The sequence below is a fragment of the Muscardinus avellanarius genome (assembly GCF_963383645.1).
Source record: "Muscardinus avellanarius genome assembly, chromosome: 13".
NCBI lineage: Eukaryota > Metazoa > Chordata > Mammalia > Rodentia > Gliridae > Muscardinus > Muscardinus avellanarius.
The window spans coordinates 14,122,076-14,140,545 of NC_137799.1; the positions used below are offsets into that span (position 1 = coordinate 14,122,076).

General features: G+C 48.4%; 1 protein-coding gene across 1 annotated transcript in view; it reads left to right on the forward strand.

The window, feature by feature from the left end:
* The window catches only part of TTLL11 (tubulin tyrosine ligase like 11), a gene marked incomplete at both ends in the record, with an annotated part of 246,200 nt that overhangs the window by 170,131 nt on the left and 57,599 nt on the right, over positions 1-18,470 (forward strand).

Consider the following 18,470-nt stretch of genomic DNA (forward strand, 5'->3'; position numbering starts at 1 on the left):
AGGGCGTGCTCTCCAACACACGCACCTTACAGATGGGAACACTGAGGAGTCCCCTGAGGAGTCCCCTGAGGAGTCCCCTGGTCTCACAGCTCTCTGGGGTGAACCCGGGGCTGGGATCTGATGCTTAGACTCCCGTGCGTTCTTCTGCCCACCGGAGGCAGGCTGCTTCTCCCCTTCCTTCTGCACTCCGTACACCTTATGCCTCTAACCCGCACGGACCTCTTGTCTCCTCTCCAACTCCATCTCCTTTCTTCTTTAGAAAGTAGCTATCATCTTCTGTTTTATGGGTGAGAAGGCTGAGCCCCCGCAGGTTAAGGAACTTACCGAGGCTGTGGGATTAGCAAACAGCAACATGGAGATTTTCTTCAGACTGTGTTTCTTCAAAACTGCCCACCACTCACGCTCTTTCCAAGTCAATCTTTACCCTCCCTCCAGTCTTAGCTACTTCCCCCAATGATGGGTACCATACATTTAAATATCCTTTCAGTAAGAAACAAAACCTCATTCTATGGCAAACTGCCATACATGTGAGAGTCCCCAGAGAAATGTATACTTGGGTTTAGCAGATTTCAGAGGTCTTACTTATCCTTAGAGGGGTGCTACCAAATGGAAATGATTTAGCAGATGATCTCAGCCTGGCAGATGGCGAGCGCCCGCACCCGCTGACACCTGGTGCTCCCCTGAAAGATCTCCAGTGCCTCGCAGGTGGTGGGTTGAAGGTGGTGGTCTCTGATTCGTGGAAGGCCAGCCCCTGTCTCTTATCCTATCTGGTTTTACCTATTTCCCCTCACCCATGAGTAGTGTGTGTGTGTGTGTGTGTGTGTGTGTGTGTGTGTGGTACTAGGGATTGAATCCAGGGGCATTTTGCCTCTGAGCTACACCCCACAGCCCTATTTTATTTTTTATTTTGAAACAGGGTCTCACTAAGTTGCAAACGGCCTCACTAAGTTGCCGAGTCTGGCTGCAGACCTGTGATCCTCCTGTCTCAGCCTCCCAAGGACTGGGCTTACAAGTGTGCACCACCATACCAGGCTCATAGACAACCTGTTAATTAGGGTCATGAAACCTCTGTATTTTGTTGTCTTTGTTTCTCCACGAACCCTGGGACAGCAGAGAGGGTTTCCTGCTCCACACTGGATCCCATCACCTAGCATGATTCCTGAAGCCTGGAGGGTGCTCCACAAATATCTGTGAAAAAAAATCCAAGAGTATGTTTTGTTTTGGAACCACTAAAATTTTTTTCTTTCAAAGTGACTTTGTGTTTACCACTTACCAGTCCAAATTCCATAAGCATTTCAAAAAAAATTGGCTAGAGTACTTATTAGTGATTTAATATGCTGAATAAAATAATTTAAACCCATTAATTATAGAAGTATTTCTGTTGGGCTAGATTTTTATAACGCTACTTTAATTATAAACTGCATTTCTTTAAAATGTACGGTGTGATAATTACCAGGTCTCTCTAAACCCCTTACACAGTGTTTCATCTCTCTCTCTCTCTCTCTCTCTCTCTCTCTCTCTCTCTCTCTCTCTCCTTCCTGCCATGATGTAGGAAACCCCTGACATTTTTTAGAAGTAATAGTCTCTTCTTCTGACCAATGCTCAGTGTGTAGCCTCCTTTAGCTTCTCCTCTCCACTTTCTTAGCTACCAGATTCCCAGTAAAACACAACCCCTGCACTTACTTCCTAGGAAACGGAAACGCAATCCCTGTTGTGCTGGTACGTGTCTGCCATGCGCTCATCTCTACGAGGCCTAGGGAACCTCACTAGATTTTGCCTTTCAGGGGTTCCCAGCCCGCTGGGAGACTTGAGCAAACAACTCAGCTGTGATAAAGACCAGCGTTAAGTGTGAAATGAGGCACCGGCAATGAGCCACGGAAGGAAGGGTGATTAATTCTGCCTGAAAGAATGAGGGGCGGGTTCATGGAGGAGACAGATATTTTTAAAAATTTATTACATAAATGGATTCAGAGCAGCTGACATCCCAAGTTCACATTCTACACAAGAAACTCAGAAATAGAGTCCACCATTTCCAATTCTGGCTGTTTAGGCTGCTGACTCAGACTCAGATTCATAGCTTTAAGAAGAATCGTCTAAAAAATAATTAGAGATACAAATCTCAATGACTATTTCCTATTATTAGGAAAGCGATCATGGGTCATTTGGAAATATTACTTAATCTCATAACTTTTAGTCTCGCATGCTGCTGTGTGAAATATTTTTAAACCCCTACTTTTGTTGTGAAATATTTTTAAACCCCTACAATTAATAAAAAATTGTGTCACCCTATTTTATTATGATCTCAGTAGTCCATTTCATGACAAGCAAAAGATGATAGGAAAACTTTGAATTGATGACTCTGAGTTTATTCCCTAGCAACCTACAAGGTCATAGACTAAAGCCAGCCTTGAAATGTTAATAGCTGTTTACACAAAAAGTTTGCATCTGGATATTTTCACCAAAGATACAACCCAAAGTTATTAGAAAGATTTTTTTTGCATAAATGTGTTCAGCCAATTTATGCAAAATTGAAAAATTGGCAACAATCGAAATATCTGTTAGCTTGAGGAATAGTCATCTGTTATTAAAGATGTTATCTATAAATAATTTTGGTGACATGGCAAAATGCATATGGTAAAATGTCAAATATAAGAGCAAGTTACAAGGTTGTATGTATCATATAGCATAATCTCAACTATGTGAAAATCTGTACATAGAATAAGACTAAAAAAGAATTTACCAAAATATTGAAAACAGTCATGTCCAGAAAATAAGATTACATATGGGTGTTTTGTTCTCTTTTCTGCTTGTATATTTTAGGTCTTCTACAAAGAGATATGATATTGCAATATTAAAACTAGAGAGGGAAAGTGAGAGTGGTGGTGTCCACCTGTAATCTCAGTACTTGGGAGGCTGAGACAGGAGAATCACAGATTCAAGACCAGCCTCAACAGCTTAGCGAGATTCTCAGTAACCTAGCAAGACCCTGTTTCAAAATATAAAATTAAGGAAAAGAACGTAGGGCTGGAGGTGTAGCTCAGAGGTAAAATGGCCAGGTTCTATCCCTAGTACCAAACAAACCAACCCCAGAGGTATCAGAGAAAATCTCCACCATTACATACTGCACAGGCTTACCCTCTGAGGGTTGCAGCCCCCAAAACGTGTCACAGAGTTAGCAGTTTTTCAAGGTGTAAGAGTGCAATGAACCAAACTTGGATTTGAGTCCATACTGTGGACCCAAGATTGTCGAGGGGCATGGAAGTCCGGGCATAGGTCAACAGGGGCAAGCAGGCACCAGAGGCCTCATGGTTGCAGGAGTCATATTGTTCACAGCTGGACCCAGATAGCTTTACAGAGAGTAAAAGTTGCTTCCCTGGAGGAGGAAACAGGGACTGGCCAGGGCCAGTCAAATGTAAAAAAAAGCTGATGGTCAGGTTGTCTCCCTCCTGGAGAACCGGACTTTCTCACCTCCACGAGAGTGGGGTTGGGAGCTAGCTGTCAGGATGTCTCTCTTAGGCGTGAGGAGTTCAGGCTAAAGGCAGAAGGGCGACAGCTGGGCTAAGGTGATCAGGGCTCTGCCTTTTCAGCCAGGATCAGCTCAAGGCTGTGCATGGGCTGGCGGAGGCCTCAGGGCCTTGGGGTCCCGCAGCTCTCAGTCACTCTGGGTGGGCGGTATGCTCAACCTGTAACGACACGGAGCAGCCAGGCAGGTGCAGCTGTCTTCTGCACGATCATTATTAAATGTGGAAATAGGCCAGGCGTGGTGGCGCACGCTTGTAAATCCCCGCGCTTGGGAGGCGGAGACAGGAGGATCGCGCAGGTTTGAAGCCAGCTGCGCTGGCTTAAGAGACCCTGTTTCCAAATAAAAAAGTATAAAATAGGTCTGGGAGTGTAGCCCGGAGGTAGAAGAGTTTCCAGGAACTGCAGGACCACCCCTCCCCCAAAAAAATGTGGAAATAGTTCTCGTTGTTAGTATTTTTTTTTTTTGGAGGGGGCGGTGTCTGGGAATGGAACCCAGGGGCATTCTACCTCTGAGCTACACCCCCTGCCCTATTTTTTAATTCTTTATTGTGAAACCAGGTCTCAGTGAGTTGTGGAGGGCCTCACTAAGTAGCTGAGGCTGTCCGCGAACTGCGATCCTCCAGTCTCAGCCTCCCGAATGCTGGGATTACAAGCGTGCGCCACCACGCCCGGCTCGTTGTTAGTAGTTTCTCTGATGAGAAAATGCCGTTTTCTAAGACAGCTGCATTATGGATCTGGGAATTAGAGCGATTGATGTTTCAGAGTCAGACTCAGTCCGGTGCGAAGCTAAGTTGGTCCGTGTCTTTAACCCATGTTGTACTTGGTGCCTCTGAACTGGTGGGGAAACCTATAAGCTTCTAGTTTTAAAATGACAGCATAAACATCATTTCCTTTGAAGCCCAGAAGAAAAATACACCTTGGAATTTCTTTGAGTACTTTATATTCACCTAATCCTCTCCGTAGCACCAGCAATTTTGCTCTTCACGACAGATTTATGAAGTATAAATGGCAGAACCAGACAGGTTGGTGACTGCCTGATGCCAGACACTGTTTGTACTTAGGGTGTGTGTGTGTGTGTGTGTGTGTGTGCGCGCGCACAGCAATTGTTTTAAACATTTTATAAAAAATAAGTATTTAAAAACAACATATATATTCATATTATCTAAATATGTGAATACTCATATTTGCATAAAATCTCACTTAATCCTCACAACAACCTTGCAAGGGAGATATTATCCCCTTTAAAGAATAAGGAAACCAGGAATCCGATGAATTAAGTGACTTATCCAAAGTCACAAAGCCCTAATGGCAGAGTTAGAAACTGAGCCCTTGTTTTTTATTTCAAAGTGGGTGTTGTTTCCACTAGTGTCATCCAGCTTTGTCTACATACGACAGGTACTTTTCTAGCCAAGTGACAGGGGTGTCACAGATTTCGTGAAGCATTCTTCACAATCCTGCGGAGGACATCTAGGTTCTAAAAACCGACAGGAAAGATCCAGTATGGAAGGAGTGAGACAGACCTGGTTCCTCTCCTGACTTTCCTGTCTGCTTGCTTGGTGGTGTTGGCAAGCAAGTCTCCAGACTCTCTGGGGACAGAATAGGCCTGCACCTGCCATTCAGAGCCACGGGCCTGGGTGAGGATTAGACATACTGCGTGTGGAGCCCGTAGCACCATTGCAGGCGCGTGGGAGGCCTTCTGTAGTGGCCTCTCCTCGTCATCACCATTGGATGGAAGTCATCAGACCATGTGTCTGAGCTTCTGGTCAGGGCATAGGAAAGCCTCAAGCAGCTGGGCCTGTCCTGGACAAAAGGATTGTTAGAGGAAGATAATACAGTCCCTTCCATAGTTGTTTATTTAATCATACAACAGACTTTCTGTTTTTAGGAATATAATGAACTAGATAGCTGATAAAATTCTCCTGGTATATGTTGGGTAAATTTTGGGGGGTGTATAGTGCTTGGAATTGGGATCTTCTCCTACTGAGCCTATTCCCTCAGCTCTTTTTATCTTGAAACAGAGTCTCACTAAGTTATTCCATTCTGGCTCAAATCTTCAATCTTCCTATCTCAGCCTCTCAAATACTGGGAGACAGACATTCCCCTGCCTGACACCCTTTGACCCTGAGAAAGAAAATGCTTATCATATGTTATGGCAGAAGAGGCTCAGGAGTCACCCAGCACATGGTACATTGATGAAGCCGAAGTCCAAAGAGAATGCCTGGCCTGGCCAACACTGCACCACTGACCAGCCCTGGGCTTAGGACCTGCTATGCAATGCCCATCTGGGCCATAGAAGCAGCACGTGAGCTCAACTGAACTATAGCGCAGAGGGCTTGCTGATAACCTCCCAAACTCAGGGCACACGAGCAAAAGTGGAGAGTGAGCCAAACCAATCAACATCCCATTAAGGACCTCTAAAAACAACTCAGCAGAAACGCCAGGCTAAACAGATCAAGCATAAACCCAGCTGCACATGATTAAAGGCACACTAAGCCCAGAGTGGGACACAGGGAATCAAAACAGACTGTGAGAAACATCTTTTGCTCCAAGGTTCCTAACTACAATGCCTTAGCTAATGCTTAGTGGGAAATGCCTAGCACGGAACAATGAAAAAAGTAAGAACTTAGAGTTAGGCAGACTTATTCAAATAACATCCATGCATACCAGGGCACACATGTATACTCCTGTCACTTGAAATAATGTTTTTTAAAGAATAACAAATGTGTTAGCTTTCCATTGCTGTAACAAATACCAGAAGCAACACACTTATAAAGAGAAAAGCTTTTTTGGTTCACAGTTCTGGAGATTTCAGTCCATTGCTTTGGGGCCCATGTTAGGCAGCACATCATGACAGGATGGGTTGAAGTAAAACCACTTACCTCATGGCCAGGAAGCCAAAGAGAAAAAGAAGAAAGCGGGGTCCCATAGTTCCACTGAAGGGCATGCACCCAATAACCTAAAGACCTCCCAGAGGTCTCCACCTCTTACATAGTCCACTAGTTCCCAACAGGGCCAGTCTGGGGACCTAGCCTTCGACACATGGGCCTTTGGGGGACACTTAAGATCCAAACTATAGAAGGTTTCAGTAAAGGAGAAAAAAACTTTCAAAACATCAAATCAACAGACCTGTTTTATACATATAAGGAAGTTTATGTTCCAAAATGTTTTCTGGTTATTTCTTGGTGGTAGGATGAGAAATGAGGGTTTTTAAAATCTTATTTGATTATCAATGATTTCGTTTTTTCCCTATAGAGAATATATACTGTTTTTAGAGTAAAAAAGCAATAGAAGTAATTTTATGTTTAATCACACAATAGATCTTCTGTTTCTAAAAATATAATGAACTAGATAATCTGATAAAAAATTTCTTGGTATATGCTGGATAAATGTTTTTGAGTATGTGTGTATAGTACTGGGGATTGAACCCAGGGTGTTTTACCTCTGAGTCCTACCCCCAACCCTTTTACTTTGAAACAGGACCTTGCTTGCTAAGTTATTACATATGGCCCTAAACCTGCAAACCTCCTGTTTCAGCCTCCCAAGTATTGGGGATTACAGGTGTGTACCATCAGGCCCGGCTGGATAAATTTTTTTAATACTTTTTTTTAATGCATAGATGAGCTGGCAGGAAAGTAAGAGAAATTCTCAGAGGCCAGAAGCAATGAAGCATGATTGCAGAGAGGGTAAGCAGGAGGCTGGGACTTCCCTGCAGCCATAGCCCCTAATAGCCAAGAGCCTGGCCCATTCAACAGTGGAGTCAGAGATAAAACCCAAACCGCAACATTGAAGGAAACTACCTCCATATAAAGCAAGGACCATGAAAAGATTACATTGAACTGGGACACCGGCCAGTGTTGGCCTGGGCTCTGAGAGGGCTGGCAGCCACTTCCTTAAGAATCCACATGCCCACTCTCACTGGAGTTTGGGGTTAGAATCACATCTATGTACCTTGAAAAGCAGAGTACTTACAATTTAGTACAGAACTGTTCCAAGTGGCTGGTTTCCCCAGGCACGGGGCAGAAGCAAATACCTTTTCTCTAATTGAATGAACTTTAAACTCAGGACTCAAAATATTCTCACCAATAGAGACCCAAGGAACATAAGCACTTTTTAAAAACCCATAGGAGGTCTGGGCCTCCTGGCCCTGACCCTGGGTGGATGGGCAGGCGCTGGCGGGGCACCCTTAGGCACCCCCTCCCCACCCAGGACCCTGAGGTCTGGGCCGCCAGGCCCCGACCCTAGGTGGATGGGCAGGCGCTGGCGGGGCATCCTTAGGTGACCTCCACCCCACCCAGAAGGACCTTGAGGTCTGGGCCGCCTGGCCCCGATCCTGGATGCGTGGGCAGGAGCTGGCGGGGCACCCTTAAGCGACCCCTCCCCACCCGAGTGCCTGAACCCACATCCTCCCCAAACCACACATACTATTCTCTCTCTCTCTCTCTCTCTCTCTCTCTCTCTCTCTCTCTCTCTCTCTCTCTTTTGGTGGTACTGGGGTTCCTAGAAGCCCTTCTATCTCCAGGCTACACTCCCAGACCTATTTTTACATTTTTAGTTTGGAAACAGGGTCTCCTAAGCCAGCATGTGCACTGGCTTCGAACCTGTGCGATCCTCCTGTCTCTGCCTCCCAAGCGCGGGGATTACAAGTGTGCGCCACCACACCCGGCTCTATCTTCTCTTAAAAAAAAAAAAAAAAGGGAAAAGAAAAAAGAAAAATATTCGAGAGGGGTTAAGATGGCCGAGGCAGCAGCTAGAATATTGGAGATGCAGACAAAACATATACATCTGAACTGGAGCTTTTGGAAAAATTCCCCGCGAAGGAGGACTGAGGCTTCTCTACATCTTTAAGAATGTTGGACATCACCTGTAAGGAGAGAGTCTAGCGGAGACCTAGGAGGAAGGCGGTGGTGGCTGCAGTGGCCGAGATGGTGGTGGAGACTTGTCTTTGGGAGAGGCAGACATCTGATCCAACCTACCCTGATCCTCTGAAGAAATTACCCCAAAAGTCGAATGCTACCATCGCGCATGCTTAGGAACACTGGACGTTATGAGGTATGGGAAAAGAGCTTGGGAAAGATTTGAAATGGTGGAGGCAGTCGCATTGGCAGCGGCAAGTACTCAGGGGAGGCAGAGATCTGACGTAATACACCTGGAACTTTTGAAGAAGTTACCTCAGAGGCAGAATACTACCACCACACACCTCGGGAACATGGGACAACCTGCTGGGTGAAGAGGGGGCTCAGATCGGAGCCTGCTGTGAGGCAAAGCAGGTGATGGGGCCTCCGAGGCCGGGATCAGAGCCTCCCGAGGGGTTAGGTCGGTGCCGGGGCCAGCGAGGCCAGGATCGGAGCATGCGTGAGGCAAGGCCAGTACTGGGGCCTCTGAGGCCAGGTTCGGAACCTTCCAATGGTTTAGGCCAGTGCTGGGGCCTCCGAGGCCAGGTTCAGAATCTGCCAATGGTTTAGGCCAGTGGCGGGGCCAGCGAGGCCGGGATTAGAGCCTGCCATGAGACAAGGCTGGTGCTGGGGCCTCCGAGGTTGGGATCAGAGCCAGCTGATGCATTAGGCCAGTGCCGGAGCCAGCAAGGCCAGGATCGAAGCCTGCTTCGAGTCAAGGCCAGTGCTGAGGCCTCCGAGGCTGAGATCGGAGCCTGCCGAGGGGTTAGATCGGTGCCGGGGCCAGCGAGGCTGGGATCGGAGCCTGCCTTGAGGTATGGCCGGTGCTGGGGCCTCCAAGCCCGGGATTGGAGCCTGACGAGGGGTGAGGTCAGTGCCAGGGCCAACCAGGCCGGGTTTGGAGCCTTCTGTGAGACAAGGTCGCTACTGAGGCCTCCAAGGCAGAGATCGGCACCAGCTGAGGGGTTAGGCGGTGCTGGGGCCAGCAAGGTCGGGATTGGAACCTGCCATGAGGCAAGACCGGTGCTGGGACCTCCGAGGCTGGGATCGGACTCTGCCAAGGGTTAAGGCCGGTGCCAGGGCCAGCGAGGCTGGGATCGGAAACTGCCATGGGGCAAGGACAGAGCTGGGACATACGAGACCAGGATAGGAGCCTGCCGAGCACTTAGGCCAGTGCCAGGGTCAGCAAGGCCAGGATTGGAGCCTGTCATGAGGCTAGGCCAGTGTTGGGGCCTCTGAGGCCAGGAGCGGAGCCAGCCAAGGGGTCAGTTCTGTGCGGGGGGCCAGCGAGGCCAGGATCGGGGTGTCCCATGAGGCAAAGCTGGTGCTGGAGCCATCGAGGTCAGGATAAGAGTCCCATGGGTGGCCAAGCCACTACCGGGGCCGTCAAGAGTGGGATCGGAACTTGCAGTGCGGCATGCACATAGAAATAGCACAGAAAATAAAATCCAGATGTTTCCCCTAATTAGCAAGAACTAGAAGGAAAGGGGTAACAGGAGGAGGTCGAGTAGTAGAAAAGGCCCTATTGAGAAGCAATTAAAGTGACCAATCAGAGGGGAGGGGATGGGGGAGGATGGAATCTCTGTAAAACTCATGAGGTGCGTAAACAAATATATCAAAGATAATTACCAATTAAGCATGGGATCAACGGAGGGGGAGGAATGGGATGGGGATTGGATGAGGGCTTATTGGATGATATGTGCTTGTATATCCTCTCAAAGTCTTGTATTCCAAAGTGATGTATGATTACCAAAAAAAAAAAATATATATATATATATATATATATATATATATATAATAAATAAATAAATAAAAACCCATAGGAAAATAGGCCACATGAGCAAGAATAAGAAGAAATGACAAAATTTAGAATCAGTCCACAATGACTATGAACATTAAATTTATTACATTCATAATGTAAAATAAGTGTACTTAATGTCTTTAAGAAAACAAGAGAGTATCAAAAAATAAAACCAAGTTTTTACAAAAGAAAAGGATAAGACAGATTTGGAAAAAAAGAAGACTTTTAAAAATGAAAACTATTATAATTAAAATAGAAATTCCGTGGGCGGGCTTAATTGCATATTAGAACCAGCTAAAAAGAAATTTGAGAAGTGATAGACAACTGAAGATACATTTGAAGAAATTACTCCGAATTTAACACAGATAAACAACAAATAGGCAATAAAATGGGAGTGTTAAAACGTGGAAGGTAGAATAAGAGGTCTAGCACACACGCCATGGAATTCCAAAAGGAGGCCACAGAAAGAACGCGTAAAACTGAGAGTCAAAGAAACTGAAGGTGGGAATTTTCTAATGAAAATCAGAAATGGAAGACATCAATACCCAGATTCAGAAAGCCCACAAATCCCAAGAAAAATAAAAAGCACAAGTGACAAATTGTTGTGAAACTGCTAGACACCAAGGACAAAAAGGAGATCAGAAAATCAGAGACTCGAAGACCAAACACAGTGTGAATCAGACAGGAGGCTGACTGATGAACAGTAACCACCAAACCCAGAAGTCAGAGAGCTTCAAGTACGCAGAATACCCAAGACGCAGAGCTGTATACGCCCCTGAACCTGTCTCTCAAGAGAAGTGACGGAGAACTGGGTGCAACAGTTCTATGCTACATTTAGGGCAACATGCTATTCAGACCATCGGGCGGCTCCCTTCTGTGCTGAGGGAGCTTAGTCAACCTGGGCACTGCAGACAGACCATCCTGAGCTCAAATCCCGCTTCCTAGGTATGTGAACTGGGGCTGTTCATGGCATTCCAGTCTTCTGTTTCTTCCTCCATAAAGAAGAAGAAATCGTGTCTATCTCCAAGTGTTATTGATAGAGTCAAGTAAGAGCCAACATTTGGAAATCTGCAATAGTGGGTCGTAAGGTCAAGACCAGGCTCAGTAACTTAGCAAAACTCTCATCAACCTAGTGAGACCCTGTTTCAAAAACAAAAAATAAAAATAGTTCAAAGTTAGAGCACCTCTGGGTTCAATCTCCAGAATCTATCTATCATCTATCTATCTATCTATCATCTATCTTTCACTCACACACACACAAAAGGTCCAGCACAAAATTCCTAACCGACATTTTTAAGCCTAATTTCTTCATTCATTCCTTCAATGCATGTTGACTAAACACATGATACGCACTGGGCACATTAGTTTGGGGGATGTGTCAGTGAAGAAAACATTCAAACTCCCAAGTATTATGGACCTTACATTGTAGTGGTAGTGGGCTAAGGGGAAAGAGAAAGCATAATTAAAATAGAGTTGGGAGGCAAAATGTACCAAACTGTGGGGAGAATCTAAAGCAGGAGGAAGCAGAGCAATCGCCTAGGTCACGGCGGGCGGCCCTGAGTGAACTCCTCAGGCTGAGGGATCCAGGCAGGGAGGCAGGGCCTTGCAGGCCAGGGACAGGGGCACGCCCTCTTCAGGGACTCTGGCACACAGGCTTGTGGAGCGAAAGAGGTGCTCTGTGTGGTAAGGAGACTGTCAGAGTGCCCAGGGGAAAGGAGCAGGCCCAAGGACGTGGAGGAGGCAGGCGGGCCCTGCCCTGCAGCTGGCTGGAGCCTCCGCCTTGCACCTCGGGACACACGGGGATGCTGGGTGGGTCCGACCTGGCATCTGCCCCTCTGGTGAAGAGACCCACTGAGGACCACATGCAGTCAGCCTGTCAGGCCCGGACCCACGGGGGACGCAAAGGCCACTGGGCACTTGGGCGTGGGGTGTTCTGAGATAGGACAGCTGAGAGCCCATATTGCTGAGCCCTCCACAGTGCAGTGAGTTTTCCTTCTGAGCCCAACCTGGCTGCCCCCCAGGACCCTCAGCTCCACGGTCAGGCCTCCTGCCCTGCTCCCCGCCCACCTCCACCATGGCCACCCAGGGGCCAAATGGCCTTCCCTTGGAAGTGGGCCCCGCCCCTCTCCCTCCCGCCCTTCTCTTTCCTTCTAGGGCTCCCATCTCTTTTCTCTCAGGGCAATGATGGTGGTGGCAGGTTTTATAACTAGAAGGAAGGGAGGGAAATGGAGAGGAAAAGAGAGGAAAAGCCTTCATGGTGGGTGGGTGGGCACATACGGTGAGGGGAAGCTAGGGTGCCCAGGTTTGGGCTAGAGCTCGCCTCCCTGATGAGGTGCCCACAGGCGGCTCCTGAAGGGAGAATGCCACGCAGGGGCAGCCGGAGGCCTCGCTTGCTAGTGTGTTTGGGGCGTCAGACAGGAATGAGGAAGAACAAGCCTGGGCTGCCCAGGCTTGAACCCCAGCTCTGCCACAGGCTGGCTGTTGAGCTAGAGCGAGGTGCTTAACCTCTCTGGCTCTGTTTCCTACCTGGCAGGGCTGTTAGGAGGATCGAAAGCCCTCAGGGGATATCAGCTAAGTGGAAAAGCAAGGCAGGGTTATTATTTCGTTTTGCTTTTTCATCACTGGAGAAAATTCAAAGCACATGGCCCGTCACTGGTGGGTCAGTCAGAGCCTGACATTTTTTTTTTTTTTTTTTTTTTTACGGTACTGAGGATGGAACCCAGGGCATTCTACATCCGAGCTACACCACCAATCCTATTTTTTTTTCTATATTTTGAAACAGGGTTTCACTGAGTTGCAAAGGATCTCACTACATAGCTGAGGCTAGCCGCGAACTGTGATCCTCCGGTCTCAGCCTCCCAAATGCTAGAGCCTGACTCTTAAAGGCCTCTTTTTTACACTTGCCTATATATGCACAGCAGGCTGATGTTCTCACCTCTACAGGTTTCATAATAAGTCCCTTCACTTCCAGACTGTCAGGTCAAACTGAACTAACCTGATGAAGAGGTGCGTGGCTGGCACTTAGCGGAGCTCCTTGCGAGGTAGTGTAAGGAAAAGGCCTGAGCTGCCTTGGGCATTTGGGGCTTGTAATTCCAGCCTATGAGCCTTTGACCCTGCTTTTCCTCTGTCTTGGGGTGGCCAGCACACACAGGAGCTGGCCCCATCCCTGGCAGAAAAGCTTTTCCCTACGGAGCAGCTCCAATGTCATGGTTGTTGTCGTTGTCCTCCTCCTCCTCCTCCTCCTCCTCCTCCCCCTCCTCCTCCTCTTCCTCCCCTTTCTCCTCCTCCTCCTCCCCCTCCCCCTCCTCCCCCTCCTCCTCTTCCTCCTCCTCCCTCCCCTCCTCCTCCTCCTCTTCCTCGCCTTCTGGTCATCCTGGCCAGCCCCAGGCTCCTCACTGAAAGTGAAGCTTCCACATATTTCCCTATAAGGACTTTTGTGTCCCACCAAGAACATTTCTGTTCCCATCTTAGGGACATGCGAGTCATTCCAGCTGGGAATAATTAGAAAAAAGGGTGCCAGGCTGTGGGAAATGGAGGGGTGGCAGCTGTAGAGAGGGCCACACTGAGAGGCTGGTGCTAGGTTGTGAGCCGGACTGTGGGCTCTGGAGCCACCTCCAGGCATGTCAGGACGGGGCGATGGATGGGGCAGAGTGGACTGATGGGTTGGGTTCCTTGGCCCAGAATGTGGGGCCAGCACAACACATCCTGGTGGGGAAGGCAGTATATAGGAAGCAGTCAGGAAGCATGCCCAGTTTGCAGCACTGATAGAGGCAGGGACACTCCCAGCATCCCGTGTACTCCCAGCATCCCCTCTATTCCCAGCATCCTCTGCACTGCCAACATCTTTTGTTCTCCCAGAATTCCCCACACACTCAGCATCCACCTATATTCCCAGCATCCATCTGTATTCCCAGCATCCCCCTGCACTGCCAGCATCCCCTATGCTTTCTGCACTTCCAATATTTCCTGCATCCTCAGAATTCCATATATTCCCAGCATTCTGTGTGTCTGGGAGGATCCAGAGGCATAAATTCAACAATCCCCGGTTATTTGGCTGGTTGTGCAGTCAGAGATAACTGACCCTTTAGCTGGTAGAACAGCACACTCACACATAAACACACACTCACAGACACACATGCACAAATGAGTTTCATCGTGAATATTATCTGCAGCAGAGCAAAACATATTCTGGACATCTTGTTCAAGCTGCGAGAGAAAAAGACCCTGGCAGCCGTCCAGGGAGCAGACAGTGCACCAACGTACTGCAATTAAATTTATGTAATAATACTTACTTGCTAAGATATGCAAGATCAGATGAGAAAGGGCTGTTTAGTCCTCTGTCTTTACTGTTCTGCTTCAGTGAACAGAGGGCCTCTATCAAAAGACTTTAAGCAGCTAGTGGCTCACAGCCCCCCACCCTGACTTCTCAGCAGTCAGTCGTCCCATCTGAAGGTTTTAGGGACCCAACCTTTTTTGTGTGTGTCTATTCGTTAGCTTTTTTAAGTCTGTCTCATCGCTTACTGCATCCTATCCTCTGTAGCTCCTCTCTCAAGAATCTCGGGGCCCCGGCCTATATGCTCCCCATAGGCAGGGACACCGTCTTATTTATTTTCTCTGCCGTGGGCCCGGCGCTTGGCATGTGGGCAGTGCCGCCTGTTTGTCTGCGTGGCACCCATGTAAAGACGCTTAGTGGCTTTGTTCAGACCTCGGGCTCCTGGCGCTCCTTGTTCCTCCCCGAGGGTGGTTTGCCCCGCACCTGCCCTTCCTCAGCTGTGCAAGCCAGGCGCCCCGGTCTTCACGCCACCTTGTGTGTTTCTGTAGTACGTACTTGTATCAGCCTCGTGCATAACAGCTTGCAAAAAATAGTTCATTATGCTTTCTGATTTCAGCTTTCCAGATATCTGTATGGACAGAAAATACAGATTCCCTCCAGTTTCTGACAGAATGTCTTCATCGAAGCTTAACTTTTCGAAGCTTTCCATAGTCAGGTACTGGCCAGTTGAGTAGATATAGCTGGGATAACATCGTCTCCTTTACCTGCCGCCCTGTCTGCCAGCGGGGTGTGAGCCAGCAGCCTGGGCAGAGGACCGGGGCAGCGAACGCAGAGGAGTCGTCAAGCCATCCCCTGTCATCCCCACTAGTGGGCAGGAACATGGCAGAGTGGGAAAGGGCATATCTTGGCAGCCGAAAAACTTTATGTGAATCCCTGTCCAGCCACTCACTGCTGTGTGACTGTGGACACATTATTCACCCTCTCTGAGCCTCAAGTTCCCCAACTGTGAAGTGGAGATAATATTGCCTATTGTGAGAATTTTTCATATGAGTGTGATTACAACTATGTTAAATATCACACAGTGCACATATGCGCGCATGAGCTAGAAAACAGAGAGAGACAGAGAAGAAATTCCGCAGAGAAAAAAACATCACTACATTAATAATGGCTGCGATCATATTTCACCGTGAGCCAAATGATGACTTTCCCCCCATTTTTTCCACTTTTTGGTCCCTTTAAATTTTTTGCCATGAACACATATTGACTTTATAATTACGTAAATAGAAAATAAGCGCTAACGCATAAAACAGGAGAATGAAATAATACGTTTTAAGAGGCAGGCGTAAGTTGGCACTCAGTAAATGGTAGCTATTTTTACTAATTAGTCATTACGCTTAATAATAATAATTAGGAGTAACAATTTCCTTTGGGACTAGAGGTTGTGAATTAGTCTGCTGGAGGTGGCCGATGACTCACAGATCCCTTCCCAGTGAGAGCGAGTTCTGGGCCCCTTCCAGGGAGGCCACCCCTCGCTCGTGTCCCTGGATCCCTCTACAAACCCCTTGAGCTGCAGGCGTCTCCCTCCACCAAGGCGGTCCACAAGCAGCTCCGTGCCCACCACAAAGGGGCCGCGGCCTCCGAGGCATTACTCTCCGTCCTCGTGCTGATGGCAGACCCTTCATCCAGGGCGCAGGAGAATGGAGAATCTCATCTATTCTTCTGTTTGGGTAACAGAGAAGATGCCTTGGTAACAGTTGCTAGCATCTGACCCTGCTACTGTTGATTGGAAGATTAGAAAGTTAAAAACAAGTCTCTCCATCTTCAGCTGTCGGTGTAGTGATGATAATGGTCAGGATTTAGCCCCAGAGAGTTTTAAACTGGAAAATCCTTCAGGGTTCAACAGGTTCAACCAGAAGGAACAGAGAGGGAGAGAAATTCCTGACTAGCTAGCTGTGTGATCCAGGCAGGTCCTCAACCTCTCTGAACTTGTCTTTGGGGATAAACCGAGGGATCAGCGCAGCTCACCCCCGAGACCTTGGATATTCTCAATTCCGTGGCATGATGACTATAAATAGAGTCGGTTCTGGGAAGAGTTAACGTGGTGTTTTCTGCGCTCGGTGGGCACACTGCCAACCTGTGATGGATAAGACAGGAAAGGACAGGAATTCTCTCCAGGGCTGACACTGATCAGGGTGACCCCCGGAGCTGACAGATGATAGAAGGACTTTAGCCTGTGGCTCTGGAACAAAGGAAGCAGCCCCTGCCACACCCTGCCATCCCTTCGTTGCATCCGAGTGCCCACGTGTACCCCTACGGGCTAAGTGCCCGCCCTGCGCCAGGCACGGCGGAGATGTGGTACGCGCGGTACGCTGTCTCGAGCTCCCCTGCAAGAGGGTGTCGCTGTTATTTCTAGATGAAGCAGTCAAGATGCAGTTTTATTCATTTTTTTCAGTAGACATTTTCTGGGCATGTACAGTGTGCCCAGCACACGGCCCTGAGGATCCAAGACCCAGCAAGATCATCTTGACAGATGGAGACGACACTTGAGGAACAGCTAGAGAAGGGCGTTTGCAGTACAGTGGGAAGAGGGCCTCGGAAGAGCAGGAACCGGGTGCCAAGGGGGCCCAGCCTCAGGGGCACCCACGCTGGCACACGGGGGCACAGAGGGTGGACAGCAGGAGGGCTCGGTGGGCAGGACAGCCTGGCTACAGCTCACAGGGAAGGCAGTGGGTGCTGGGGCCAGAGAGGACCCAGAGCCAGAGTGAGGGAGGACTGTACTGGGCAAGAGTTGAGACCGACCTCGTCCTGCAGGCAGAGAAGCCTGTCATTCATGAACTCACAATGCTCAGCCTGCATTTATTTATTTAGTTAGTTAATTTATTCAATTATTTTGATTCTGGGGATTAAAGCCAGGGGCATTCTACCTCTGAGCTCCACCCCCCAGCCCTAATTTTACTTTTTGTGTGTATATGTGTGTGGGGGTCTGGGGATGAAACCCAGGGGCTTTCGACCTCCGAGCTACACCCCCTGCCTTTTTTTTTTCTTCTTTATTTTGAAACAGGCTCTCACTAAGTTGCAGAGGGCCTCACTAAATAGCTGAGGCTGTCCGCGAACCGAGATCCTCCGGTCTCAGCCTCCCAAATGCTGGGATTACAAGCATGAGCCACCACGCCCGGCTTTACTTTGTAATTCTGAAACAGGGTCTTACTAAGTAGCCAAGGCTGGCCTCGAACCTGCAATCCTCCTGCCTCAGTCTCCTAAGCACTGGGATTACAGGCGTGTGCCACCACACCTGGATGCCAGTATTTACTGAGGGCTTCCTATAATCCAGGACTGAGGAGCCATCAGGGATGACACCGTCCACACCCTGCCTTGGAACTGACATTCTTCATGGGGTGGGGGTGAGAGGGCAGGGGACAGATATAAACAAAGCAAATGCGGAAGATCTGCAGGGTCAGCTCTCCACATTCTTAGGGTCTTCATCCATGGCATTAACCAACCACAGGGCAAAGGAACTGGGTGGGGGATTGTGTAGGTACTGCACAGACACAGACCTTTTTCTTATGGTTTCCTCAACAATGTAGTATAATTACGATTTACATAGTGTTTACTTTCTATTAGGGACCAGAAGTCATCTCTGGATGACTTCAAGCATATGGGCAAATGTGTGGGGTTGTATGCGAGCACTTGTCCACTTTTTGTAAGGGACTTGAGCACCCAAGGTTTGGTACCCACAGAGGTCCCGGGACCAGTTCCCCGCAGATCCCCAGGGAGACTTCTCTGCGACACATGGTAATAAATGCCCTCGTGGGAACAGTGAGGAAGGGGTGCTGGAGTCCCGAGGGTGTGGTTGCCCCTGTCTGCAGAGTGCTCGGGGAGGCTCCATGGGGAGGGGGGTATTCGGACAGATACTGAGGGAAATGAAGAAGGGACAGGGTGGTACGGTCAGATCTGCTCTTTGGCTGTGACATGGAGGATGTGT